The 26907-nt window shown below is 46.2% G+C and overlaps 1 protein-coding gene and 1 non-coding gene across 3 annotated transcripts in view; both read left to right on the top strand.

The window, feature by feature from the left end:
- The window catches only part of ARHGEF39 (Rho guanine nucleotide exchange factor 39), a 478541-nt gene that overhangs the window by 42638 nt on the left and 408996 nt on the right, over positions 1-26907 (top strand). The window lies entirely within an intron of this gene.
- Positions 445-578, top strand: LOC134932630 (U8 small nucleolar RNA). The gene has a single exon (XR_010179430.1). It is a non-coding gene; the product is annotated as a U8 small nucleolar RNA (small nucleolar RNA).

Raw genomic sequence — 26907 nt, 5'->3', positions numbered from 1 at the left:
GCGCCATTATGTGGGGGGCGGAGCTTCAGCCCGCTCTGTAAGCGGGCTCAACGCTCTTCACTCCCCGGCTGCAGCATACAGGCAGCCGGGTGATACATTTACACTCCCCGGCTGCAGCATACACACTTACAGGCAGCCGGGGGATAATGTGGTTTTTAATTTGATAAGTGAAACCGCCCCCCGGCCGCAGCATACAGGCGGCCGGGGGATGCAGGGAGAAAGCACAGCAGCGGCCATCAATAACGAGGGGGCGGAGCTAACTCCTGCTCTTTTCGGCGGGCTCAGGCTCTCCGCTCCCCGGCCGCACACCGCTCCCCGGCCGCAGCATACAGGCGGCCGGGGGATGCACTGAGACAGCAGCGGCCACGAAGAAATAGGAGGGCGGAGCTAACTCCCGCTCTGTTCGGCGGGCTTTCTCCGCTCCCCGGCCGCTGCATGACGAGATCATCAGTGAGGTTGATCCTTACCTGTTCCTCCCTATGGAGAAACAGACATGATGAATGGGGGAGGCTGAGTATGTGATTATACAGTTCCCTTGCACCACCCTGACCGACAACCGGGGTGTGTGTCATTCTGATACCATCGCTCACTGATGATCACTAAAAACACCACAGTCCCCCGCTCCCCGGCCCGCTGAAAGCTCCTTTCCTCTCCTGGCTGTGCAGGGAGGATTCTTTACATGTATAAGGTGGGGGGGGGGGGTGAAGCTTATTCCCCCCGGCGGCAGCTCCCAGCTCTCATTGTCTCTAGGCAACACACCTGTCTCTGGAGTTTGTAGCTTTTCTGTGCAGTGTGCTGCAGAAATATTGTTACATCTTGCTTTGGCTACATTCCTCCTGCAGGGGAGTCCTCTGCCCCATTTCAGACATTTACATCAGGGAATCTGCTCTATTACAGGAGCTGGGACTCAGCTCATTGATAATTAAAAATCTACTGTGCAGTATTTCTTTACCCTACAAATACACAGTAATTATCTACCCTATTAGGTGCACAGTAATTATCTACCCTATTAGGTGCACAGTATTTATCTGCCCTATTAGGTGCACAGTAATTATCTACCCTATTAGGTGCACAGTATTTATCTACCCTATTAGGTGCACAGTATTTATCTGCCCTATTAGGTGCACAGTATTTATCTGCCCTATTAGGTGCACAGTATTTATCTGCCCTATTAGGTGCACAGTAATTATCTACCCTATTAGGTGCACAGTATTTATCTGCCCTATTAGGTGCACAGTAATTATCTACCCTATTAGGTGCACAGTATTTATCTGCCCTATTAGGTGCACAGTATTTATCTACCCTATTAGGTGCACAGTAATTATCTAACCTATTAGGTGCACAGTATTTATCTGCCCTATTAGGTGCACAGTAATTATCTACCCTATTAGGTGCACAGTATTTATCTACCCTATTAGGTGCACAGTATTTATCTGCCCTATTAGGTGCACAGTAATTATCTGCCCTATTAGGTGCACAGTATTTATCTGCCCTATTAGGTGCACAGTATTTATCTACCCTATTAGGTGCACAGTAATTATCTACCCTATTAGGTGCACAGTATTTATCTACCCTATTAGGTGCACAGTATTTATCTACCCTATTAGGTGCACAGTATTTATCTGCCCTATTAGGTGCACAGTAATTATCTGCCCTATTAGGTGCACAGTATTTATCTGCCCTATTAGGTGCACAGTATTTATCTACCCTATTAGGTGCACAGTAATTATCTACCCTATTAGGTGCACAGTATTTATCTACCCTATTAGGTGCACAGTATTTATCTACCCTATTAGGTGCACAGTATTTATCTACCCTATTAGGTGCACAGTATTTATCTGCCCTATTAGGTGCACAGTATTTATCTGCCCTATTAGGTGCACAGTATTTATCTACCCTATTAGGTGCACAGTATTTATCTGCCCTATTAGGTGCACAGTAATTATCTACCCTATTAGGTGCACAGTATTTATCTACCCTATTAGGTGCACAGTATTTATCTGCCCTATTAGGTGCACAGTAATTATCTACCCTATTAGGTGCACAGTATTTATCTGCCCTATTAGGTGCACAGTATTTATCTGCCCTATTAGGTGCACAGTATTTATCTACCCTATTAGGTGCACAGTATTTATCTACCCTATTAGGTGCACAGTATTTATCTGCCCTATTAGGTGCACAGTATTTATCTGCCCTATTAGGTGCACAGTAATTATCTACCCTATTGGGTACACAGTATTTATCTACCCTATTAGGTGCACAGTATTTATCTACCCTACAAATACACAGTATTTATCTACCCTATTAGGTGCACAGTAATTATCTGCCCTATTAGGTGCACAGTATTTATCTACCCTATTAGGTGCACAGTATTTATCTACCCTATTAGGTGCACAGTAATTATCTACCCTATTAGGTGCACAGTAATTATCTACCCTATTGGGTACACAGTATTTATCTACCCTATTAGGTGCACAGTAATTATCTACCCTATTAGGTGCACAGTATTTATCTGCCCTATTAGGTGCACAGTATTTATCTACCCTATTAGGTGCACAGTATTTATCTACCCTATTAGGTGCACAGTAATTATCTACCCGGTTGGGTTCACTGTGGTGTGAGATATATATAGATATATATAGATATGTTTGTATGTATATATATATATATATATATATATATATTTAAGTGTGTGTGGGTATGTATATAGATATATCCATACAATACCATATATAGGGGATAAAACAGACACTTCGGCAATGTTTTCTAATAACAAGATACCCCACCTTGCCATCTGGTGCACCTTAATTAGTGGTACACTACATACAGGGCGGGGTGTTGCCTTCCCTTTATTATTCCTTGGTGTCACTAGTTACTAATGCTATGTGTAATTGGGGAATGTGTGTAAGGCATCAGACAAATAGCGCTGTGGCTCAGTACGCTAGTAGCGGGTATCTGAACAGGGGTTTGAATCCAAACAAAACTTTAAGGAGAGTTCCTATAGCCTAGGGCTAAGACTCCTGTCCCACAGCGCAGCGCTACTGGTTCAGGTCTCCACTGCTCCAGAAAGTTTATTTGAATCGTGTCGGTCACTACACATTATAGTGCAGACCTTACATAGGGCTGTGTTTATTTAACCCACCTTTTCTCCTTTCGTTTGTCTCACCTGGGATAGTCAAAGAATTCCCTCTTAGGTGTGAAGTATGCGGTGGAGCCATCTGCAGAGCCCTCCACGCACCTGCAGGACACTCCTGTTTGAACAGCTCAGATTATACAGGTAATGTCACTGGTAACCAGAGACCTTGTACGTCATTTCACCTCTCCAGGTTTCTAAAGGAACCTTGCTAACCTTCCATGTTACAATACTGATGATGTCTGTTTTCTGGGGAGTCTGAACCTATGTCTCAGAATATCCAGGTGCATTATACAGCAGTTCGTCTGAGACTGCAGGTAAAGGAGGCGGACACGTCAAGTCCATCAGGGTTCGACGCCAATGACGAAATGACAGCGACTGGTCCAGTTTCGGATGAGCTGGGCAGGCTCCGGTAGACGGCCGGCAGACACCCGAATACACAATTTCAGGTATCAAACAATGTTTGTTTTCCTATCCTTTCCCCGCAGACGGCAGGAAATGGTATCAGAACCTCTCTAGGGTATACCCCTCGATGTATCGCCGGTCCAACAAGCTGCTGTTTTCCTGAGGCAGCCTTGCTCAGGGATCTATCGAAGACATATACGGCAGCGGGGTTCTACCTTGTCCGGAGCAGGTAGGTTGTGGAACAATTGTCCTCTAGGTTACAGGATGTTTCGCATCAGGATCAATTGATACTTTGGTACAGGTCAGAATCACGATTCTGCTTTATGTTCTTTGGAAGTCTCCACGTCTGCAGTCTCGGAACCTGCATTTTCGCTTTGGGCTGTCTTAACCCGACGACCTCTGGGGCTGCGACAGTGACAGGTGAACATGAAATCCTACGGGGCAGATGGTTCAGGGGAAGGAACTTTCTGCATGATTTCTTGAACCATTGGAGGTAAGTCCACTTTGCTTTATCCTACTACTGCCCCAGCTCCAAGACAGACCTTTACCGGTCTTTCCTTTAGAGTTTTACCGTGCCCTTTCAAGCTTTCGACTCCACACGGGCGATATCTCCGTCGCCAGGGGATCTAAAAAAAAAACAAAAAAAACTGAAGGTTCAACAACCTCGGTCCAGTCTGATTTTACATCATCCTATACACACTCTACAGGTCAGACTTTCCTACCACCTGGAGGGTCCCAGGGTGGGCGCAGGTCGGTGGAAGAAGGCTTGGGCGGTTACAGACTAGATTTTGGAGTACAACCGTCTCGGGAGTCCCTCGGCAGGGGTCGGCCGATTTACGATGACAAGAGAGTCAGACTGCAGGCGGCGCTCCATATGCTTCTAACCGCAAAGGGTGTTGATCCCTGTTTTTTACATATCATTTGAATCGAGACAGTTCTCCGGCTTTTGTTTTTTCACGTTCCGAAGCCAGTTGGCTCGGCCAGGCCTATTCTGGCCTTAGAATCCTTTCAGTCTGTGATTGCTAGTTTAAACAAGGAAGGGAGTTTTACGCGTCCCTTGTCTTCAGGGATGCCTGTTTACTGATTTCCCTTGGGTTTCCTCATCGGGCTTTACTCAGTCGAATTACAGGATTCTCATTTTCACTGTAAGTCCTTTCCTTTCGGTCTCTCTTCCGCTCCCACAGGGTTCAGGAAGATCACAGAATAACTCTTTTTCAGGGGGGTGACGTTGGTTCCCTAATGGGGCAATCTACTGCTACTATCCCACTCTGTACATTAGGTGTCTTCTGAAGATCCGGAGGATCCAGGAGCTTCTGGTTCGACTCAGATCCAATTTATGCTCCTCGTAGACGTTTTCTCAACACAAGTTGGACGCAATGAGTGGTCGCCTACATTCCCCTCTGAGCGGGAGACAACAATCTTCTTCCCAGGTCAGGCCACCAGGTCGGACTCCTGGGCGAGGGAACATTCCCCGGAGTTTTGTCAGCTGGTCTGCTGTGGGCGGAGATTTCAAATCTACCTCAGGGCGTTCTGACTGACTCTTTAACTCTTTACTACTCACGGATGTGAGCTCTGGTGGCAGTAGCCGAGGATGCCCTCAGGGCTCCTGGGAGTTTCTGGTTATTCTATCCTGCCTCCTTTTCTATTTCTACCTCACTTTCGGTAACACAGGAGGGGAATATGCGTGCTAGTCCTCTCGGTGGCTCTGGTTGGGCCACCCATGACTTGAAGATACAGCTACACCTGTTGTCAGTAGAGGAGCCTTGGCTCCTACCTAGACTGGACTGTCTACTTCAACAGGGTCCTTTTCTTTGTTCAATCTTACACTGGTTTCATTTAACAGTGTGTCTGTTCACGAGACCTCAGAAGGGAGGAGTTCCCTAGTTCGGTTAGGCCTACTAGGCCCCGATTTCAGAAGTCTGTCACCTCTTCTCGCTTTTGCCACTGTTGGAAAACTGTATTGGACATGATAAGGAAAAAAAGGGGGTTTTCCCCTTCTTTCAGTTACCATTCAGCCGTCATCTTTGGTTTCTCTGGGAGGTTTTGCTCCGCTGCACTTCAAACCACATTGACCTGAATTTTAGGTCTCTGCCTTTTTCGGTTTTCTTCCAAAAGAAATTAGCCTGGCGGCCGTAAGTTCGGGCTCTCTTTCAGGGAGTACTCTATTAGCAACTCCCCCGGCTGAGCTTCGGCCTCAGCGGTCGTTTCTTCCAAAGGGGATGTCCGTTTTTTCATATAAATCTGACACTAGTGTTTTTCAGTCCTCTTAGAATGTTGTCAGGGCTCGCTGACTCTCTTTACAGAGGTCTTAAGCTATTCAACGAAGTGTTTTTCTAATTTGTTCTGTACGATGCTCCCGTACTAAGTAGCCGGGGTCCCAGCTTATGTTGGGCTGTTGCATACATCTGACCATTTCAGCGCACTTAACGCGCGTGGCTGGACCTTCGGGGGCAGCTGCCCGTGGGGTCTCCATGAATACTTTGTCGCGCGGCTACTTGGTCGGACCGACATTCGTTTTGTCAAATTCTACAAGTTTGACACTTTCGCGGCCTCTGCATCACAGTTTGGCCGAGCGGTTTTACAGGACTCTCAGCGCTCTCCCACCCGATTTGGGAGCTCTGGGACGTCCCCATTGTAACTACGCTCCAGTGGCCCCTAGTGGATGAAGGAGAAATCAGGATTTTGGTACTTACCGATAAATCCCTTTCTCCGATTCCACAGGGGCCACTGGACGCCCGCCCAGCGCTGTTCCTCCTTGTTTTTTGCTTAACAGTTTGCAGATCACCATATGACTGCTTGTTGAGTTCGGGCTAGCCGGTTGTTTGTTAGGTTCTGTTCCAGGTTTGGTTTGTGTTCTCCTGGTTTACAGGGCGTCATTAACCTCCTCTACCTTACGGTTTGTTTATTCCAGCTCTCCTCGGGCACAGTTTTACGTAGACTGGCTTGGAGGGGAGATAGTAGGGGAGGAGCTAGCCACAGTGTGAGAATTTTAAAGTGCCAGCTCCCAATTACTGCCTACTATTTCCCCATTGTAACTACGCTCCAGTGGCCCCTGTGGAATCGGAGAAAGGGATTTATCGGTAAGTACCAAAATCCTGATTTTTTAATTTTATTTTTATAGTCTTATTATTTTTTGAGCGATCTTCTCTAAAAGTGACTTATACGTACCTTGGGAAGAGTTGCTCCAACAACTCCCCACTGGATCGCGTCGCTGCTTACCCACGTGTACAATGCTGTTTCGGCGGGCGTCTGTGTAGGATGTACTAGCAATTCCAGCAGACGTTACCAGGCTGTGGCCTGAGCACGGGGAGAAGCTAAGGCATTGGTTCCACTTAGAGGGGGAACATGGACACAGCTGCACTGTTTTGGGAGGAGACTACCAAACTGTCGCTGATGCGGCTGCCACCTCAGGTGCACCAGTGCTAGGCCTCAGGGATCATAGGCTCCAGGGGGTAGTATGAGGCCACAATCCCTAGGGTTGATGTTAGCAGTAAGGAGTCAGACGCTCTCTTGGTCGCTCCTCCCCCCGGTTCATGACCAGTTTCCTCTGTCTCCCACCATGAACGGAGTTCCTGCTTCCATCTGAGACTCTGTGTATCTAAAAGGACCCAGTCGCAGCATAGGCGTTTGTGTGACTGGTGCGTCAGTGTTCACTGTAGGTTCATGGGGAGAGTGTGTACACTATTAGCGTCTGGATCCACTCAGCGTTCACTAACGTATTGATCGATCCTGGAAGCAGGGTGTGTCTCCCTGTATATCGTTCTCCTGAGCCGGGTAATACTGCACTAAGTATCTACCTTTGAATAGTTGGGTTAGTGCCTGATGCATATGAGTCTGTGTGACTGAATACGGTTAAATCCTATATAAGGTAATGCAGGAATATGTTTCTCCTACATTCTTGAAATGTATTTGTAGTTGATTATGTGGTCATATTGCTTATTATACTAATGTATAACCTGTGACTGATTGCTAGTGTGATTGCTGACTTTACTATAATTCTTTCAGTGTCTGTGTATTCCGGTCCTCAATGCTGGTGCAAAGCAGGGTAGGGTTGGTTTGTGTATCACTTTAACAAATTTGAAAGTGATTACAGTCACAAATTGTGTAGTAACACTGTACAGGTGTGTGATTTATTAATCATGTCTAAGAGCGGCAAGGGTGAGGAGGATACACTCTCCACAGCAGCACCAACACTCATGTCATGTTTGTCCTGTAAAGCTGGGTTAACCTCTCAGGATCTGGTTCAAAATGGATTATGTGCAAATTGTTTTAGCTGTCACCAAAGCCTCTTAAATAATCCAAGGCAGACACAGGTTCAAGTTGAACCCCCAGGGGCTACTTTTGCACAGACATTATCCAGTATAGCTGAGCGGATAATGCCAGCTCCAATATAAGGCATAGGTTACATTTTTAACCTTTTACATTCCTCCTGGGGTTTATCACATCCAGCACAGGAATTGGCAGCTTCTCAACAAAAAGCAGGCTGAAAGGCCGATGGTAAGTAAATCACATTGACATGATACAACATCTTCACAGTCTACATATGTTTCAGATGAGGACTCATTGTACTTCGGGTCTGCATACAGAGACTAGGAAGGCTTCAGCTCAGTGGACATACCTTAGAAGAGGCAGCAGAGCCTTTGTTAAAAACTAAGGCACCTGTGTTTAAACGTCCCAAAACAGTTAGGACTGAGTTTCCTGGTTCAGATCAGCTGATGGAAATTATGCAAGAGGTTTGGGTTACGCCCAGTAAGAAATTAGAATTCCATGGAATTCCAATTATCCTCTTCTGGCTGGGGACTGTTTAAAAAAGGAGGTGGCTTCCAAAGTAGATACGCATGTCATTTGATTAGTGCGACAATAGACATTACCTCTGCCTTCAACATCAATAAATGATGTCACGGATAGAAGAGTCGATGGTTTTCTAAAAATAGTTTTTTCCTTGTCTTGGGCATATATAAGACCAGCCATGGCTTCAGCCTGGGTGACGAAAGCAGTGGCAGCCTGGGCGGATGCATTGGAGGAAAATCTTTCAATTACATCTAGAGAGCAAAATTCCCATATTGTACACGGACAGGCGGCGACGTTTATGGAATCAGCCTTGGCTCTCAGGCATCCACTTCAGCAGAAGCAGCTCGCAGAGCGGTTTGGCTGCGTATTGATATCACAGGCGCTGTTGTGGTTTGTTTCTCAATTAAGCAGCTGTTATATGGAGATAGTCACTCTCCTACATGTACTGAAGCAGCGCTTATATGTGTGTTTTTATTAAATCAAATGTATTAGTATCTTTTTTTTTTAAAGAAGTTTTGTTGCAATCAATACATAAAAACATGATAATACATATTAAAAAAATTCCCATTAGAGCAAGTTCTCACCCACTGGCACAGGTCAGACAGCTGTATTAGTCCTTCTCTGTATGCCTGATCCTTTGATGCTCCAATTACCGAGGACTAGTGGAAACACTTGTTTATATTATATTCCAAAAGTTGTTCATCGAAGACCGACGCCTTTTGCGATATGTCCCTTTAAGTTTCCCGCCGGAGGAAAGCTCTCCTGAGCCAAATGCAGGTAATAGGCTGGAGTCCGCAAATCAATTGCGGTCTGGGCTCTGGATACCGCTTTTGGCGAGTGGTAGGCAGATTTCCGGTCGGTTAGGGTACACTGCCTGCGAATTTGTGGTGGAGCTGGTTCAGGCTGAAGGAATGGGTAAATGTCCTGTGGGTAGATACCAACGCGTTTCGCTGCTCCAACTGGCAGCTTTATCAAGGTATCAACATAACTAGTATGGAGGCAGACCTATTTTATAAACCATTTCATTTGTTCAATTGAAAATTCACTTTTATTAAGGATATAGATGATATTAATATCTTTAGAAAACTGTAAATACGGATGTTCCTGACATTTCCGGTCACATGATCACAACAATAAACATGTGGTTAGCGCTTTCTTTAACCTTATTGGATGTTACATTACCTAGTCTGGTCACATGACATTGGGACTAACATCCAGGGTACTCATTGGGCAAACTAGGGAATTATGGGTATTGTAGTGATGTTCATGCATGTGAATTTGATAAAGTAGTAGGGACGGCCATGAGAACCAGGTTTGCGCCGAGCTACGCCGACCTCTACACGGTGGAAGTTGAAGAACACCTTGTGTGGGAGGGGGGTGGGTTTGGCGCACACCTGGTCCTCTATGGGCGCTGCATTTATGACCTTTTTATTGTTTGGGATGGAGATCACGTTTCTGTGCACAATTTAGTCACTTGCCTCAACACAAATTCATATAATTTATAGTTCACAGATTCCTACAATAGAAATACGATTAATTTCCTAGACATAACACTTAATATTCATAATAACAAGATCTGCGCTGAACATTACCTCCAGGAGGTGGGCACACGATCCTCCCAGTAAAATAACATCCCAATGGGCCGATTCCTCCGCTTAAGGAGAAACTGCTCAGATACATCTGAAGAACAAGCAACCGCGATGACGGATTCTTTCCATCACCAGCGTTCTCCTGAAAGTGGAACATTTAGAGCATTGGAGGAAGCAAAAAGAGAAAAATAGAGAGGAAGTCTTACTACAGCAACAGAGGAAACATAAAACAGGAAATGCGAGAGAGAGAGCGTTCATTATGACATATAATAATAATCGTTGTTTAGAAATTAAAAAAATGATACAGAAGAACTATAACATCCTTAATCAGGATCCCCTTCTTAGCGAGCACTTTCCTTCCAAACCGGTATTTGTTTAAAAAAAATAAAAATTAAAACTGGTCCTTGAAAAATATTTTGGCACCTAGTTTTTTGAAACCTGATGATACTCAGAAAAAGAATCCTCAGAATCCATGTTGGCTTCAGTCTAAAGCCCAGGGCTGCTATAAATATGGGGGAATAGATGCCTAACGTGACTATATGCCAAAGAAAATTACTACAGTACCATGAAATCCAGGAGAAAAGGCATATGAGACAACACAACATGCTAATATGTGACTGTAACCTGAACTATATATGGAGAACCACCAGACCCCATAGAGTTAGATTTCTAGAACACCGCAAAAACATTCTTAAGAAACTCCCTACCCATAGCGTATCAAGACATTTTTCAGAAGCACATAGTGGGGTCCCTAAATGTATGAAGATAATCGGTTTGGGACATATCCCAATAACAACGATCGGGAGATAGATACAAGAGGTATATTGGATGTTCAAGATGAATTCCATCTACCCTGATGGGTTGAACGAGGCGGTGGAGCTCAACACAGTCATATAAACACATTACAGATCAAAATGATGTGCTCCTAAGAAACTAATATATCATCTAAAGAAAAAATTATTAAAACATGTATATAATATACAATTTGTACCACCGGCCGGCCGGTCAACGTACTGATTCAATACTGTATTTATAAACAGACTAGATACAACATGTAACGTGACATAATACTCTGTGTCCACTTGTAATTTTTAGCAACACATGCTGTGATAGTTAAAATGTAACTTTTCTGATGTTTACTGAAGCTTAATAGCACACAGAGTTCTCCCTTGTATAACTATAGAACAGTCACTTTTAGGAAAAAGAAGAACTTTTTTCTTCACAACAAATGAGAGCTTAGGAGCTGTTTAGCTGTCCCATTTTAGATAGCCAGAAAGCCGTTGATAAAGTGAAACTGTGCTTCCTATAAAAGCGTGTCTGGCCAGACAATTATACAATAACGATCTCACCACTCCTGCTTGTGGACTCTTTCACCAAGAGTGTCCTCCCCGGCTGCTGGTGCTTTAACCTTTATCATGCAGTCATCTCTGGGAGATCATAAATAAAGGTGAAGAATCCGTGGAGCGTTATAGCTGGCTAGCGAGATCTCCGGATACAGTGGTGCAAACGGCAATGAAATGAGTAGATGACGCGTTTCCCTGCCTCCCTCCGGGTTCAGCGGCTTCATCAGCGGATATCTAAATGGGACAGCCAAACAGCTCCTAAGCTCTCATTTATTGTGAAGAAAAAAGTTCTTCTTTTTCCTAAAAGTGACTGTTCTATAGTTATACAAGGGAGAACTCTGTGTGCTATTAAGCTTCAGTAAACATCAGAAAAGTTACATTTTAACTATCACAGCATGTGTTGCTAAAAATTACAAGTGGACACAGAGTATTATGTCACGTTACATGTTGTATCTAGTCTGTTTATAAATACAGTATTGAATCAGTACGTTGGCCGGCCGGTGGTACAAATTGTATATTATATACATGTTTTATGTGTTTTAATTTTTCTTTAGTTCTAATCTTTATGCGCTGTAACACCAGTTCCTTTGTTTCTTGATTGATTTTTTAATCTAACAGGGGTGAGTAGCCCTATGTTACTGGCAGCATATTGATTAGAGTGACAGAGCGCTTGATTTCAGTTTTTTTGTTTTATATTGTAATATATCATCTGGTTATGTTTATATATGCACAATAGTTGTGATATCATATAGAAGGAAATAAAGACAAATGTTCTTATGAGTGTCAAGATTAAGATCGAAAATTGACTATTATTAAGATCCTTCACATAACAGGATAATTGTATTAATGCTATATATAAATTATAAAATAAAACCTGGTCAGGATGGAAAAGAAGGTAGGGAAAAAAATCCAGAAAAAAACCTGCCATTAAAATGGAAAAAAATACACACACACACACACACACACACACACACACACACACACACACACACACACACGTTTTTGGACAGCCACCGATTGTGCAAGTTGACCCACTTATGAAGATGAGAGAGGTCTGTAATTTCCATCATAGACTTCACCTGTGAGAGACAGAATCTGGAAATCACATTGTCTGATTGTTACACTATTTATTTGTTTATTCTTGTGGAAAATAAATATTTGGACAATCAGAAAGTTGAACTCGATACTTTGTAATATAACCTCGGTTGGCAATTACAGAGGTCAAACGTTTCCTGTAGTTCTTGACCAGGTTTGCACACACTGTAGCAGGTATTTTGGCCCACTCTTCCATGCAGATCTTCTCTAGATCTGTCATGTTTTGGGGCTGATGCCGGGCAACACGGACTTTCAACTCCCTCCGCAGATTTTCTATTGGGTTGAGGTCTGGAGACTAGTAAGGCCACTCCAGGACATTGAAATGCTTCTTACGGAGCCACTCCTTAGTTGCCCGGGCAGTGTGTTTGGGGTCATTGTCATGCTGGAAGACCCAGCCACGTTCGCATCTTCAATGCTCTTGCTGAGGGAAGGAGGTTTTTTGCCCAAAATCTCACGATACATGGCCACATTCATCCTCTCCTTAATACGGATCAGTCTTCCTGTGTCCCCTTTGCAGAAAAGCAGCCACAAAGCATGATGTTTCCACCCCCATGCTTCACAGTGGGTAAGGTGTTCTTGGGATGCCAGTCATCATTCTTCTCCCTCCAAACACGGAGAGTGGAGTTTATACCAAAAAGTTTGATTTTGCTCTCATCTGACCACATGACATTCTCCCAATCCTCCTCTGGATCATCCAGATGGTCACTGGCAGACTTTAGACGGGCCTGGACATGTGCTGGCTTAAGCAGGGGGATCTTTCGGGCGCTGCAGGATTTCAATCCATGACGACGTAGTGTGTTACTAATGGTAACCTTTGTGACTGTGGTCCCAGCTCTCTTGAGGTCATTGACCAGGTCCCCCATGTAGTTCTGGGCTGATTCCTCACCGCTCTCAAGATCATTGATACCCCACGAGGTGAGATCTTGCATGGAGCCCCAGGTCGAGGGAGATTGTCGGTGATCTTGTATTTCTTCCATGTTTTAATAATTGCGCCAACAGTTGATCTCTTCTCACCAAGCTGCTTGCCTATTGTCCAGTAGCTCATCCCAGCCTTGTGCAGCTCTACAATTGTGTCCCTGGTGTCCTTAGACAGCTTTCTGGTCTTGGCCATGGTGGAGAGGTAGCAGTCTGACTGACTGAGGGTGTGGACAGGTGTCTTTTATACAGATAACCAGTTCAAACAGGTGCCATTAATACAGGTAACGAGTGGAGGATAGAAGAGCTTCTTAAAGAAGAAGTAACAGGTCTGTGAGAGCCAGAAATCTTGCTGCTTGGTAGGTGTCCAAATATTTATTTTCCACAAGAATATACGAGTAAATTGTTTAAAACTCATACAATGTGATTGCTTCCGGTTCCGGCTGCGATGTGTTAGTAGCGTGGGGAGAGAGCTCCGCTGCCGCCCGCCGGATAACTCCTTTTACAAGGATGAAAAACCTCCAATACGGCCCTGCACACTCCCCTGCCCCTCTGTGACAACCCAGTGTCTAACATGGACCGGTACCTGGCACCCGCGGCGCTCACGAAAAAGGAGCAGAAGTGGGAGAAGGAGAAGCGCCGCCTGGAACTGAAAATGGCGCTGGACGCGGAGGCTCTGCTACCTCACCACTCACAATGGAGACTGCTCTCCCTGCAGCAATAACTGAACCTGCTCCAGCTGCGTTACTCACCAATCAGTTATTCACACCCGCAACGCCGGTCACATACAGCGATGTGGTGGGGGCTGTGCGCACTGCAACGGGTCCCTTAATACAAGCTGTGGCTGGAGAGACCCCCAGCCCACGTGGACAATGGCGGCCGCGGCACTGAAGGGGTTAACCCTTAATACAAGCCCAGACAGCAGATATATATAAAACCACTGGCTCAGCTCACACACCGGGTATTGCAAACTGAGCAAAGAGCAGGCGAAATGTTCCATGATCTTTCTGAGCTCAAGCAAGATGTAGCCCATATATCTCTCACATCACCAGATCTGGAACCGTCTAGATGATCTAGAAAATAGGTCGCGCAGATCGAACTTACGTGTAATAGGTCTCCCTGAGACAATTAAAAATACAGCATTGTACACTTCTCCGTGTCACCCTTCCAGAATTACTGGGTATTGCAGACTCCTGCCAGGGATATGGTCATAGACAGAGCGCACAGAGATATGACGGAGCTAGACCCAGAGTAGTGCCATTTAAATGCCTCAACTTCTTGCACGAGGAGGAAATCTGGAAAGCTTCCCGTAAAATACGTCATTTATCCTGGGAATCGCATAAAATACTGATTGGCACGTCTTGGCATATACTCCGGCACCTCCTTTACTGATTTCCTTTCGGCAGATGATGCAGAAGCTTTTCTGAAGGAGAATATTCGATGTAATGATATCCCTGGTGACATACGAGTCAGGACGCAGAAGCTATTTATGACCACATTGCTGACTATCTTTTATGCCTGGTCTTGATGGTTACTCATACGTATCCTGTTGTGACCATGGTTTACTGCTTCTTTCTTCTACAGTTATTTTGCAGTATATACGCTGGGTAACTCTAGCTTACTGTGTCAAACGTCATAATAATTTACTTCTAGAATGTTATATGTAGGCTTATCCGGGTCTATAGTATTCTTAGACTTTACGTTTCAATTTTTCCGGCCACGACTTGTGTAATGCCAACGTCCGTTATGTTTCCGCCCGGAAGTTGTTTATACATGTTCATATTGTTTTCACTGTATGTTTCTCTGGCTGGGTCCACAGGATTATCCACAGGATAACATTGGGATATTGTCGAGCGACAGCGAAAATGGCACCAACACGGTCACGAGCTTTCTGGCCTCCCAGGATGCATTGGGGCCTCCACTATATAGTCCCGCCCACTGACTCAGTCAGATCAGTTTTTTGCTTGGTGCGGCAGGAAGCCGCATGGTCACAGGGCTGCTGTGAAAGCAGCCTCAAGTTTTCATTACTTTATTTTTATAGACTTACTGTTTTGGTTTGAGCGACTTCTCTTAACAGCGTCTTAAACGTGTATTAGAAAGAGTCGCTCCAACAACTCCCCACCGGGTCGCAACAACGCTTACCTTCGCGGTACAGTGCTGTCTCGACGGGCGTCTGTGTCGGATGTTCTAGCAGGTCCAGCAGACGTTACCAGGCTGTGGCCGGAGCATGGGGAGACAGTGAGTATATGGACTTCCTCTTACTAGAGGGGTCAGGACACAGCTACGCTGATTTGGTGGAGACTACAAACAGCGTGTTGATGCGCCGAACATCTCGAGTGTGACAGCGCTACGCTCCGGGGATCATAGGCGCCAGGACTAGGTGAGGCCGCGATCCTGGGAGTTTAAGTCAACAGGGGGTTTCAGACGCTCTCCTGGCTGTCCCTCCTCCGAGTTCATGGCCAGTTCCCGCGGGTCTCTCGTTTCATGAACTGAATGACCTCACTTCCGGCTCAGACGCTACCACGAGGGTACTCGGTCGCAGCTTAGACGCTGCGGTTGTGTACACTGGATATAAACCCGCCCAGACCGAGTCGCAGGCCTTTAGTGTCTGCATGCACGTGGAGTCGCTCAGCGTCCGTGTCCGTTGGTGAGCGTCCGTGTCCGTTATCAGTTACCAAGAGCGGCAGTGTACACCAGTAGCGTCTGAATCCACTCAGCGTCTTACGAGCGTCTTTGCTTGGATATGGAAGTGTGGTGAGTCTCCCTGTATCCCGCTCTACGGAGGCAGGGTATACAGTACTAAAAATTCCTTCTACTTCTTAGTGTGCATTGTTAATTTTTAGTACCTATTGCATATGAGACCTGTATATTACTGTGTTTTCTGCATGTTATGTTGAAAAAGAACCAGTTAAACAGAAGTACAATTTTCCTACTTATGTATAAGTTATTATGGAGGTTGTATTCTCATATGACAATGTCTAATGCTTTAACATGTGACTGACTGCTAGTATGTGTGCTGACTTTTCTGTGTAATGTCAGTCCTGTTCTGACCCTCAAATCAGGTGCACTGTGGTCAGATTGATTTCACCTCTATATACTGATTATAGGGTGTGGTTCAGTCACAAAATTGTGTAGTCAATATCAGAAAAAATGTCTGTGAGCGGCAAAAGTGATGAGAATTTATCAAGCACTCCCATAGCCCTAACATGCTAATCTTGTAAGTCAGGGGTAATTGATATGAATCAATTGGTCACTTATGAGGGTTTGTGTGCAAACTGTTTCGCTTTTCAGCGAAGTAAAAAACAGGAGTTGGTTCAACCTCTAGTAGAGCCACCATGGAATATGTTCGCAAAGACTCTATCTTCAATAGCGGACAGGTTAGCTCCAGTAGCACCACCTCAAGGGTTAGGTTACACTATGAACCCATACATGCAGCTCCCTCCCTATGGTTTGGTTCCAGTAGCCTCTACAAGTAACCAAGGGGCAGGTAAGACTCGGACAGATACGTCTGTATGGCAGACTACACAAGAGGATACATCGGATGATGATGCGGAAACAATAGATTCAACTCCGTATGATGATCAGTCGCAGAGCTTTAGTTCAGATGATGTAGCTGAACTCATTAATGCAGTAAAGGTTGTGCTTTCTCTGGAAGAACCAGCCAAGACAGTGTTAAAAGCAAAAGCACCTGTATTCAAACGAACAAAGTCAGTGAAAGCTGAATTTCCAGCGTCAGAGGAGTTGACGGAAATGATGGATGAGTCTTGGGCAGCGCCCGGTAAAAAGTATAAGATTCCTAAGAGATGGGATTCTTATTATCCATTTCCTGCTGTGGATTGATCGAAGAGAGAAGTTCCTCCAAAAGTAGATGCACATGTTCTGCGACTCGTGCATAAATCTGCTTTACCACTGTCATCTACCTCATTGAATGATGTCACAGACAGGAGGGTAGAGAGCCTATTGAAAAATATTTTTTCTCTTGTGGGTGCAGTGGTAAGACCTGCTATGGCTTCGGCCTGGGTAGCAAAGGCAATGGGCGAATGGATAGAGGAACTAGAGAATGACATCCCTTCTCCTACTAGGGAGCAAGAGGATCGTCTTTGCCGTTTAAGACAATCTACCCAGTATTTAGAAGAAGCAGCCATTGATGTAGGCACTGTTGCTTCTAATGCTTCAGCCCTGGCAGTAGTCGCTCGCAGAGCAGTTTGGCTACGGACCTGGAAGGCAGATGTGGAGTCCAAGAAGGAATTGGAAGCATTGCCTTTCGTGGGTAATATATTATTTGGAAAACCTTTATCGGATATCCTAGAGTCAGAGGCTGAATCGAAGAAGGTCAGATTTCCGGCTACCTACAACCCTAAGTCCAAGGGTTTAAAATTTTGCTCATTTCGCTGGCAAAGCAAAGCGAAAGGTAAAGAGGAGCCTAAACAACCCCAGTTTAAATCCAGGGGTAGGAAGCAGTGGGCTAGCAAAAAGCCAGCTTCCAAACCTGAACAAAAGCCCTCAGCCTGAAGAGACGGGCCTCCGCCTGGAGGATTCCAGGGTTGGGGGCCGACTCCTGCAATTTGCACCCACATGGCAACAGTCAACAACAGATACCTGGGTGCAGAAGGTAGTATCTCAGGGGTATGGGTTCCCATTCAGGAGGCAGCCTCCTCAAAGATTTTTTTGCACCAGCCCGTCTCGTATAGAGTCGAAGGCCAATGCCCTGCAAGAAGCAGTCCAAAAATTACTGCAGTCAGGTGTGATTGTCCCAGTACCTCCATCACAAAAGGGACAGGGGTATTACTCCAATCTGTTTCTAATCCAGAAACCAAATGGATCATATCGACCAATTCTAAATCTGAAGATGTTGAAAAATTACATATGGATCCCGAAGTTCCACATGGAGACGTTACGCTCCATAATGTTGGCTATGGAACCGGGAGACTATATGGTATCTCTGGATGTGCGGGATGCTTACCTACATGTGCCTATAGCACTATCACATCAGTGTTACCTCAGGGAACACTTCCAGTTCCAAGCTCTGCCCTTCGGGCTAGCTACAGCACCCAGGGTGTTTACCAAGATCATGGTGGTTATGGCAGCTTGTCTGCGCAAACAAGGGATAAGGATATTCCCATACCTAGACGACCTATTAATCTTGGCACAGTCGCAAGATTTACTGTTGAGCCATCTCCAACAGACGATAGTTTGTTTACAGAGACACGGGTGGCTCATAAATTGGGAGAAGTCGTCCCTGAATCCATCACAGCGGATGGTTCATTTGGGAGCCATATTGGATTCAGACCTACAGAGAGTTCTCTTACCAGAGAAGAAAATAGTCAAGGTGCAGGTCATGGCTCAGGAAGCGTTGCAAGCACAGACAATGTCAGTCCATGCAGCAATGCGACTGTTGGGTCTGATGGTATCAACGTTCGACATGGTGGAATATGCGCAATTCCACTCCAGACCATTGCAGCATCTCATTTTGACAAAATGGAACGGAAATCATCAAACAATAAAGAAGCAGATGATAAAGATTCCAGTAAATGTAAAAAGGTCTCTAGCATGGTGGCTACAGACAGACCATTTAAACAAGGGGAGACCCTTTTGGATAAAAGAGTGGCAAGTCCTGACGACAGATGCCAGCCTGCAAGGTTGGGGGGCGGTACTCGGAAGCCTATGGTTCCAGGGAAAATGGACCGCAAGGGAAAGTCGCCTGCCGATAAATCTGTTAGAAATAAGAGCCATTTACTTGGCCCTAGTTCAGGCAAAGGACAATCTACAAGGAAGACCAGTCCAGATCCGCTCAGACAATGCGACGGCAGTAGCATACCTAAATCATCAAGGAGGGACTCGCAGCAAGAGTCTGATGGAGGAAGTAACTCCCATTCTAAAGCGGGCAGAACTCCATCTCCCGGCATTGTCAGCAGTATTTGTCCCGGGTGTACTAAATTGGGAAGCGGATTTTCTCAGTCGGCACACCATTCAGGAAACCGAATGGGCACTACACCCAGAAGTGTTTCAGACACTGGTGAACAGATGGGGTCTACCGGAGATAGACCTTATGGCGTCTCGTCTAAACAACAAAGTTCCGAGGTACGGATCAAGAACAAGGGACCCAGGAGCAGTCCTGGTAGACGCACTGTCAGTAGAATGGAGGTTTCAGCTGGCATATCTGTTCCCTCCAATATCTCTGTTACCCAGAGTAGTGAGAAAGATAAAACCGGCAAAAGGAGCAATCATTCTAATAGCTCCAGCTTGGCCAAGAAGGCATTGGTACACAGATCTGTGGAGAATGTCCGTGGAAGCACCGATACTGCTCCCTCAACGTCCAGATCTGTTAATGCAGGGTCCTTGTTGTCACAGTCATCTGGATCGCCTGTCTTTGACGGCGTGGCTGTTGAAACCTCTATCTTAGAGGCTAAAGGATTTTCAAAGCAAGTAATCCAAACCATGCTTAGAGCAAGAAAGCCTTCTTCGGCCCGTGTATATCATAGAATATGGCAAGCCTATATTCATTGGTGTTCTGGAAAAAATTACAATCCAAGAGCCTTTAAAGTAGCTAGAATTTTGGATTTTCTGCAGGCAGGATTGGATAAGGGGTTGTAGGTTGCTTCCTTGAGGGTGCAAGTCTCAGCGTTGACTGTATGGTTTCAGCAGAAGATTGCTGACCTACAGGATGTACGTACGTTTTTCCAAGGAGTAGTACATATTCAACCTCCATTTGTTCCTCCTGCAGCTCCCTGGGATTTGAATTTAGTTCTTAAATTTCTCTAGGGTCCTCTGTTTGAACCACTTGAGAGAGCGGATCTTAAGTGGTTAACGATTAAAGTTCTTTTTTTACTGGCAATGGCGTCAGCCAGAAGAGTGTCAGATTTAGGAGCATTATCATGTAAGTCTCCTTTCCTAAGTTTTTTTCCAGACAGAGCAGTTCTCAGAACGAGATCTAGTTATCTTCCAAAGGTGGTGTCAAAGTTTCACCTGAATGAAGAGATTGTAGTCCCAGCTTTTCAGGTATCAGGACTATCTGCGGGAGAAGCGTCACTGGACGTGGTCCGGTCTTTAAAAATCTATATAGATCGTACTAGTGCCATCAGGAAAACAGATTCCCTCTTCATCCTCTACGGATTCCATAGGAGAGGTTGGCCTGCTAGTAAACAGACGCTGGCGAGATGGCTCCGAGTGGTAATATCTGAAGCTTATTCTCATGCAGATCTCCCTATTCCGGCTAATGTCTCTGCACACTCTACACGTAAGGTAGGTCCTTCATGGGCAGCACAACAGGGTGCTTCAGCAGAACAGATATGTAAGGCAGCCACATGGTCTTCCATAAACACATTCATCAGACATTATGCCTTGGATACTTTTGCCTCTCATGACGCAGACTTCGGGCGAAAGGTCCTCCTGTGCAATCAGGAGCGTCCCCACCACTAAAATGGCTTTGGGAATCCCAATGCTATCCTGTGGATAATCCTGTGGACCCAGCCAGAGAAATGAACGTTATGGTAAGAACTTACCGTTGATAACGTGATTTCTCTTATGTCCACAGGTATCCACAGGGATCCCACCCGGACGCATCTGATTTGAGGATCTAGACAAACACTAAAAACCTCTTCCTTCTTGTATGGAAGGGTGTGCATGTGTGTTCTTATCGCCTGTACAGGTCTCTACCTAATGTTCCTGCCTATAATCGCTGTGGAAAGAACTGATCTGACTGAGTCAGTGGGCGGGACTATATAGTGGAGGCCCCAATGCATCCTGGGAGGCCAGAAAGCTTGTGACCGTGTTGGTGCCATTTTCGCTGTCGCTCGACAATATCCCAATGTTATCCTGTGGTTACCTGTGGACATAAGAGAAATCACGTTATCAACGGTAAGTTCTTACCATAACGTTTATTTTGTTTACTTCTCGGGGGCAAGGTGCCACGTTGCTAGTCATGTGGCTTCATACGCTCTTTCTGTGGTTCTCCAATGAGGTACAGATAATCACACCTGTACCCTTTCATGTGTTCTCCCCCCTCTCCCTTTCCTGAATTTCATTGTGTTGCAATGGCGGAATACGTGTCAGAATTTACATTTCAGTGAGATATTTTACACTCCTTTTTCTCATACGTCCTAGAGGATGCTGGTGACACCAAAAGGACCGTGGGGTATAGATGAGATCCACAGGAGACATGGGCACTTTAAGACTTTCAAAAGGGGTGTGTACTGGCTCCTCCCTCTATGCCCCTCCTCCAGACCTCAGTTTTAGAAATGTGCCCAGGCAGACTGGATGCACTCTGAGGAGCTCTACTGAGTTTCTCTGAAAAGACTTATGTTAGGTTTTTTATATTCAGGGAGACCTGCTGGCAACGGGCTCCCTGCATCGTGGGACTGAGGGGAGAGAAGTAGAACAAACTTCCTGAAGAGTTTCATGGCTCTGCTTCTGGCTGACAGGACACCATTAGCTCCTGAGGGTCTGATCGCTGGGTACGCTCAGATGCTCACTCCCACAGCACGCCGTCACCCCCCTCACAGAGCCAGAAGTCAGAAGACAGGTGAGTAGAAGAAGATAAGAAGACTTCATTGACTGCATTCTCTGTGTGTCTGCGCGCCAGGCTCCCACACACACACAAAGGGACTATGGGTGCACGGCACGGGGGGTGGGGATGGGGGGGGAGGCACCCTGGGCAGCTAAAAATCCTCTGCATAAACTGGCAAGAAGGGATATTAGTGCGAGGGCACTGTCCCATACCCCCGCCAGTATAATCAGTTATTAAAAGAAGCGGGACGGAAGCGCGCCATTAAGGGGGCGGAACTTCGTCCCACAGCTCACTCTGCGTCATTTCCTATCCGCTGCCTGCAGAGACGCTGGTCCTTCCTCAACACGGCTGACAAGTATCAGGGTGCAAAACGGGGGGGGGGGGGGGGGCAGGTTATTTGGTGCAATATACTTTGATATAAAAAGCGCTGCAGGTCTGGGGCATTTTATTGGGCGCCTCAGAACCGCTGATTGTGAGCTGGCAAATTCCCTCTGTGTCTCTGACAGGCTTTCCTGTGGGTCTGTCCCCTATAAGCCCTGTGTGTCTGTGGGTGTTTCTTACACGTGTGTCGGCATGTCTGAGGCTGAGTGCTCATCACAGGAGGACGCTGTATTAGAGACACAAAAGGCGATGGGGGGGACCATGTCGACACCGCCGACACCTGATTGGGTAAATGTGTTGAATGCTTTGAATGCTAATGTGGCTTGTATTAGTAAGAGATTGGACAAGTCTGAGTCTCAGACCCAGGCATGGAAGACGTCTGTGGAGGATATCTTATTGCAAAGTCAGGTCCCCTCGGGGTCACAGAAACGTACGTTTGCCCAGTTGGCAGACACTGATACCGACACGGACACTGATTCCAGTGTCAACTATAGCGATTCCAGATTAGACCCAAAATAGGCTAAGAGCATTCAGTACATGATTGTGGCAGTTAAAGAGGTATTACATATTACTGAGGACCCCACTGTTCCTGATAAAAGGGTCTGTATGTATAAGGAAAGGAAACCTGAGATAACGTTTCCTCCCTCTCATGAACTGAACACGCTATTTGAAAAAGTCTGGGAAAGTCCTGACAGAAGGTTTCAGATTCCCAAAAGGATTCCGGCGGCTTATCCGTTTCCCTCTGGGGATAGGGAAAAGTGGGAGTCACCGCCCACTGTAGACAAGGCCCTATCGTGTTTGTCAAAAAGGTGGCTCTCCCGTCACCTGGCATGGCAGCCCTTTAAGACCCTGCGGATTGTAAGCAGGAAAGTACGTTAAAATCCATTTATACGACCACAGGTACGCTACTCAGACCTGTCATTGCATCTGCGTGGGTGAGTAGTGCTAACGAAAAGTGGGCAGATAACTTGTCATCTGATATAGATACCCTAGACAGGGATTGTATCCTCCTGACGCTGGGTCATATCAAGGACGCTGCAGCATACCTAAAGGAAGCCACGAGAGACATTGACCTTTTGGGATCAAAGGCCAATGCCATGGCTTTCTCATCTAGGAGAGCATTGTGGATTCACCAATGGAATGCGGATGCTGACTCCAAGAAAAATATGGAATCTCTACCATATAAAGGTGGTGTCTTGTTTGGTGACGGCCTCGCTGATTTGGTATCTACGGGTACCGCGGGTAAGTCATCATTTTTACCTTATGTGCTTTCACAACAAAAGAAAACACACCACTATCAAATGCAGTCCTTTCGGCCCAATAAATACAAGAAAGGATGAGGTTCTTCCTTCCTTGCTACCAGAGGAAGGGGAAAGGGTAAAAGATCGCCAGCCGTGGCGGGTTCCCAGGAGCAGAAGTCCTCCCAGACTTCTGCCAAATCCAGCGCATGACGCTGGGGCTCCTCTGCGGGAGTCCGCACTGGTGGGGGCACGTCTCAAACTCTTCAGTCAGTTCTGGGTTTGTTCGGACCTGTATCCTTGGGCTTTACAAATAGTATCCCAAGGGTACAAACTGGAGTTTCAAGACGTTCCCCCTCGCCAATTTTTCAAATCGGCCTTACCAGCTTCTTTTCCGGACAGGAAGGTAGTTTGCGACGCAATACAAAAATTGTGTCAAAATCAGGTCATCGTCCGGGTTCCCCAGTCACAACAGGGAGAAGGCTTTTATTCAAGCCTCTTTGTGGTCCCGAAGCCGGATGGCTCAGTCAGACCAATGCTAAACCTGAAATCCCTCAACGTCTGCCTAAAGAAATTCAAATTCAAGATGGAGTCTCTTCGAGCAGTGATCTCCAGTCTGGAGGAGGGGTATTTTCTGGTGTCGGTGGACATAAAAGATGCCTACTTGCATGTTCCCATTTATCCTCCGCATCAGGCTTATCTGAGGTTTGCAATTCAGGATTGTCATTACCAATTTCAGACGTTGCCGTTTGGTCTTTCCACGGCTCAGAGGATTTTCACCAAAGTAATGGCGGAAATGATGGTTCTTCTTCGCAAGCAAGGAGTCACAATTATCCCGTACTTGGACGATCTCCCGATAAAGGCGAGATCCAGGTACCAGTTGGTGGAGAATGTGGCGCTGTCCCTGGCAGTTCTTCAACAACATGGTTGGCTCCTAAACTTGCCAAAATCAGTTGATTACGCTGACGAGGTTGTCATTCTTAGGAATGATACTGGACACGGAACTACAGAGAGTTTTTCTTCCAGTGGAAAAGGCTCAGGAACTTCAGAGTCTGGTCACACAAATTCTGAAACCAGCAAGGGTGTCAATCCATCAATGCACTCGGTTGCTGGGGAAGATGGTTGCGGCCTACGAGGCCATTCAGTTTGGCAGATTCCATGCCAGAGTGTTTCAGTGGGACCTGTTGGACAAGTGGTCCGGATCCTACCTGCACATGCACCGAACTATAATCCTGTCTTCCAAGACCAGAATATTACTCCTGTGGTGGCTGCACAGTTCTCACCTTCAGGTGGGGCGCAGGTTCGGGATCCAGGGCTGGATCCTAGTAACCACGGATGCAAGTCTCCGAGGATGGGGTGCAGTCACGCAGGGGGAAAACTTCCAAGGAAGATGGTCAAGCCAGGAAACTTGTCTCCACATAAACGTTCTGGAGTTAAGGGCCATTTACAACGGCCTTGTGCAGGCGGAACATCTCCTTCGCAGTCTGCCTGTACTGATCCAGTCGGACAATGTTACAGCAGTAGCGTACATAAACCGCCAGGGCGGAACAAAAAAGGAGAGCGGCGATGGCAGAAGTCACAAAGGTTCTCCGCTGGGCGGAAAAGCATACGAGCGCACTGTCAGTGATCTTCATTCCAGCAGTGGACAACTGGGAAGCAGATTTCCTCAGCAGACACGATCTCCATCCAGGAGAGTGGAGCCTCCATCAAGAAGTCTTCAAAGAAGTGACAAGTCATTGGGGAATTCCTCAAATAGACATGATGGCGTCTCGCCTCAACAAGAAACTTCAGAGATATTGTTCCAGGTCAAGGGACCCTCAGGCAATAGCAGTGGATGCACTGGTGACACCATGGGTGTTTCCGTCGGTGTATGTATTCCCTCCAGTTCCTCTCATTCCAAAAGTTCTAAAGATCATAAGAAGAACAAAGGTTCAAGCGATCCTCATTGTCCCGGACTGGCCGAGGAGGGCTTGGTATCCAGATCTTCAGAAATCCCTGGCCTCTGCCTCTACACGAGGACCTGTTACAGCAGGGGCTGTGTGTATACCAAGACTTACCGCGTCTGCGTTTGACGGCATGGCGGTTGAACGCCAAATCCTAGCCCGAAAGGGTATTCCCAGTGAAGTAATTCCCACACTTCTTCAGGCCAGGAAAGGGGTAACGTCTAAACATTACCACCGCATTTGGCGAAAATATGTGTCTTCGTGTGAATCCAAGAAGGCTCCTATGGAAGAGTTTTGGCTAGGACGTTTTCTCCATTTTCTACAAGCAGGTGTGAAGGCGGGCCTTCGATTGGGCTCAGTTAAGGTTCAGATTTCAGCCTTATCGGTTTTCTTTCAAAAACAATTGGCCTCCCTTCCAGAAGTTCAGACTTTCGTGAAAGGTGTGTTGCACATCCAACCTCCATTTGTGCCCCCGGTGGCACCATGGGATCTTAACGTGGTGTTGCAGTTCCTTCAATCACATTGGTTTGAATCTTTACAGAAGGTGGAGTTGAAGTTCCTCACTTGGAAAGTGGTCATCCTGTTGGCTTTGGCATCCGCAAGGCGGGTGTCTGAATTAGCGGCCTTGTCTCACAAGAGCCCTTATTTAATTTTTTCATGAAGATAGAGCAGAGTTGAGGACTCGTCAGCATTTTCTGCCGAAGGTGGTTTCATCTTTTCACATGAACCAACCTATTGTGGTGCCGGTGGCTACTGACGCTTTCGTTGAGTCAAAGTCTTTGGATGTTGTCAGAGCTCTGAAAATCTTTGTCGCCAGAACGGCTCAAGTTAGGAATACCGAGGCTCTATTTGTCCTGTATGCTCCCAACAAGATTGGGTGTCCTGCTTCCAAACAGACCATTGCACGCTGGATCTGTAACACTATTCAGCATGCTCATTCCATGACCGGAATGCCGTTGCCGAAATCGGTAAAGGCTCATTCTACTAGAAAGGTGGGCTCGTCCTGGGCGGCTGCCCGAGGGGTCTCGGCATTGCAACTTTGCCGAGCTGCTACTTGGTCGGGTTCAAACACTTTTGTGAAGTTTTACAAGTTTGATACCCTGGCCGATGACTACCTCAAGTTTGGTCAGTTGGTTCTGCAGAGTCATCCGCACTCTCCCGCCCGTTCTAGAGCTTTGGTACAACCCCATGGTTCTATTGGTGTCCCCAGCATCCTCTAGGACGTATGAGAAAATAGGATTTTAATACCTACTGGTAAATCCTTTTCTCTTAGTCCGTAGAGGATGCTGGGCGCCCGTCCCAGTGCGTACTGTATCTGCAGTTATTGCAGTTATTGGTTATGGTTACACACATGGTTTATAGTCAGCCTGTGTATCTTCTGCTGTAGCTGGGTCCTCACCTTCTGCTAATGATGGTCATATCCCACTCATTACAGAGTATATGGTGAGGGTCAGCTGTACATGTGCACCTATGTGTATCTTCTGCTGTAGCTGGGTCTCCACCTTCTGCTAATGATGGTGATCATATCCTACTCATTACAGAGTATATGGTGAGGGTCAGCTGTACAT

This window comes from Pseudophryne corroboree, chromosome 1 (genome assembly GCF_028390025.1).
Source record: "Pseudophryne corroboree isolate aPseCor3 chromosome 1, aPseCor3.hap2, whole genome shotgun sequence".
Classification (NCBI taxonomy): domain Eukaryota; kingdom Metazoa; phylum Chordata; class Amphibia; order Anura; family Myobatrachidae; genus Pseudophryne; species Pseudophryne corroboree.
The sequence above is the reverse complement of the archived record's forward strand: the minus strand, read 5'-3'. Positions and strand labels throughout refer to the sequence as shown.